The following is a 3,455-nucleotide window of genomic DNA, read 5'->3' as shown; positions in this document are numbered from 1 at the left end:
GAACAACTTTCATGTTGGGCACTTTTCCAATTGAGCCCTAGATTAAAAGTTTTTGCTGGTTTACAGTAAGGTCCCTGGAATTTCTTAAATTGCAAACTAGTCTAGTCGTCTTCCACCTCCTGCCTGCTTCTCTGTTTTCCCTGTCGCCACCGCTGCTCAGCGCCGCCGCCGCTCGGGGCCGGCCGGGAGGCCACCTCCTGCTTGCGCTGGCCGCACACGCGTCGCGCCCGACCCTTCTCCACCGCCTTTTGCCTTCGCGTTGAGCCTCCCCTACCTTGCCACGCACCCAGACCCACCCGCCGGCCGCCACCTCGCCGCCGCTGTGGACAGCACAGGATGCCCACCGCTCTCTCCTCTCGCGCGCAGCAGAACTACAACTACAAGAACCCCCGCGTGCTAATCCCTTTGCTCTTTTGCCATTTCCTCGCCCCCAGACCCCAGAACGCCGCCGCCGTCCATCTGCACGCCGGCGAGCTCAGACCCACCATGAACCCGCCATTCCAGACCCGCTCCGCCCCTAAAGACCCCGCCAATAGCTTCGCCTCAACCTCGCGCAGCTCGCAGACCCCTCTTCCTCGCCCAATCTCCACCGGAGCCACCCCGCCACCGTGTCCCAAGCTCCAACAGCCGCTGCTCGCCGTCGACGCCCTAGCTCCGACCTTCCCCTCGACCTCCCAAGCCACCCAGAGGTGCGCCTTGACCTGGTGAAGCTCCCATTCCTCGAATTCATCAATCAGCTCGAAGAAATCGGATTTTCCAACCTCAACAACGAAGACCGAATTCAACCCGAATTCGATGCAATCAAGGCCAAGACACTCTCCGAATTGGAAGAGGACATGAAGAACTACTGGAAGACTCCAAGCAAGAAAATTCCACCAACGGAAAGACCACACTTTCCAATTGCATCCATGTTGATGAACCAAGTCTTCGGGAGAAAAAGTCAAAGGAGCAAGTCGTCCTCGGGGTCGTTGAGCAATCCCCGGCTCCCGGTATGGCTTTGTATCCGACTTGTCAGACTTCTATTCATAATATAGAGTTGTGCCATGGTTGTTTTACTATCTTGATAGTTTATCAATCCATGCTTAGTTTATTCATGAGTTATGCTAAGGTCTTTGTTAGATCAGATGATCCGAGTACGGATAGAGGTTCGTTGTGCTTTCGGGCTTGCTCTAGTGTTTTACTTATCAATCCGAAGGGTGGGAGACCCGGGGACACTAGAGCAGTGACTTCATACACAAATGTGGTGCTCGGGTATGCGGGATCCTTCGGATATGACCGTGCTCCACGGTGTGACTGGGGTAGACGGCAGGTGGTAACAGCTCTGTCCGTCTGGTGTAACAGCTGTGTTGTGTTTAGCGTATTCCCCGACGTTCCGTTTGGTGTAGGAGTTTATGCAAAGAGGTAACGGTACTGGATGTACTCCGGTACGGGACCTTCTCCCCGCTATCCCATTTTCCTGGCACCTTTACAACATTGTGCTAAAACACCTCTGGAAATGAAATATTATTTACATCAGGAAGTTTGTACTACAAGTAGATAACTATCGTAGATAACTAAAGGTAACACTGTATTTGCCTCCTTTCAACCTAATTGCAGTCCGACCACTAAGACAGCAGCACTGCAAATGGAAAATTCAAGGAATTTCTTCAGTATATTGAGACCTGCTATAACACATACAAGAAGAAAATTCCAACGGACAGAAAATGCAGCTATAGATCTGTGCACAGATACAATAAAAATCAACATGTGCTTCCAATTGTTGATCGGGATAATCAGATACTAATCTATAGGGTCAACAAAAAATTGAAGATCCAATAGTTGAATCTATTGAAAATATAATGGTGGGGAAAAAACAATTCATTATCAGATTAAATGAAGGAGCAGAGCAGATTCAGTTATGGATTACTATCAGTTGAATGAGCGGCTAAAAGATCTGAACGTGACATGATATTGAAAGAGAACGGGTGAAACATTTATTGCAAGCGACGAGATGATACTGATGAGCTTCTTCTTCTACATAGAAAAATTGAAATTTTTGGGAGCGCAGATGCCAAATCCATACCTGCCCCACTGGGCTGGTAAGTCCTCGCCTCGCAGCCTGCCTGCCGGTTAGTGGAGTTGGAGGGTAGGATGCCGGCGGGCAGCTAGTAGGCTCCGCGGCGCGGGATGCAGGGCAGATTGAGCTGGGGGGCGGTAGCCGGTAGGTGCTGGAGTCGGCACCCATCAAGGCCAATCCCTTCGCCGTGCCTGATTCAAAACAGGATCTGCTTGGGGATGGAGGCCGCGGCCCCAAGCAGCGACGGGCAGCGACGAACTGTCATGGAGAGAGCGAGGGTCGTGAGCCCCATTCCAAAACCAATGGTCGAGCCCTTCCAAGGGGCGTCGTCGTCCCGGCGGCGGCGACATGGGCTGCCGCCGCGAAGAAGTAGGAGCCGCTCCAGGCGCGATCTAGGCCCTCGCGCGGAGGGGAGCAGCTAGATGGAGGAAGAGATCGACGACATCCCCATCGCCGGCTCACCACCGCTACAGCGGTTTATGGAAGAGGGGACAAAACCTTTCCGTCCGTGGGTGCGTCTGGGACCCACGATCCGAGAAACATGCTTATTGAGGCCTTGTTTAGTTCCCACCCCATAAATCCAGTCACATCAAATATTTCAACACATACATAAAGTACTAAATGAAGTCTCTTCATAAATTTTTTTATAGATAGGCTGTAAATCGCGAGACGAATCTACTTAACCCACGTTTGCAACAGTGATGCTACAGTAACCGTCCGCTAATTATTGATTAATCATAAATTAATTAGCATCATTAGATTCGTCTCGCGATTTACAATTCATTTATGCAAAAAATTTTATAAATAAACTTCATTTAGTACTTCAAATTAGTAAGATTCCAACACAAATTTTTTTTGCGTTTCATCTAAACATAACCTGATTCTATTTTCCGGTTGTGTGTCATTGGTCACGAGACACCAGGCTGGTTCGATCGGACGGGTGGCCGGTCCGTTAAATTCTTATTTAACACCCAATGAGTTAAATAGAGTATATATATATATATATATCAACGCGGGCCATACCGGCACTGGTCTACTTCCATCTACAAAAGCCCAGGTCGGTGCAGGAACTCTCTCTGCACCTCATCTGAATCCACAGAGGGAAGTGGACTAGAGAGAAATAGAAACATCAAGGCACACTAAACTAGATGAAGTAACAGAAGAGTAGGAATGTACATGACCGAGTATGTGGCTATACGTATAGTTTTCACCCTGCAGGGGTTGCGACCTGTACCCACTCGCCGCGACGCTAGCCAGGGATCAGTCGATTAACTCCGAGGCACCGGTCTACTGAGAACGAAACTAACTGCTACGGCACAATCCTGTTCCCCCAGGTTGGGATGCATCCTCTCGCAAAGAGGTCGCCCTGGAGTTGTGAGGCCCTTCCCCTACCGTTCGG

At 50.1% G+C, this 3,455-nt stretch overlaps 1 long non-coding RNA gene across 1 annotated transcript; it reads right to left on the bottom strand.

Moving 5' to 3' along the window:
• Positions 1 to 1,417: 1,417 nt before the first annotated feature.
• LOC120672049 lies at positions 1,418 to 2,567 on the bottom strand. The gene is made up of 2 exons (XR_005673947.1): positions 2,063 to 2,567; positions 1,418 to 1,618 (listed from the first exon to the last, which is right to left on the bottom strand). It is a non-coding gene; the product is annotated as an uncharacterized LOC120672049 (long non-coding RNA).
• Positions 2,568 to 3,455: the final 888 nt, after the last annotated feature.

Source organism: Panicum virgatum, chromosome 5N, assembly GCF_016808335.1.
Source record: "Panicum virgatum strain AP13 chromosome 5N, P.virgatum_v5, whole genome shotgun sequence".
Lineage (NCBI taxonomy): Eukaryota > Viridiplantae > Streptophyta > Magnoliopsida > Poales > Poaceae > Panicum > Panicum virgatum.
This window is presented reverse-complemented; position numbering and strand designations above follow the sequence as displayed.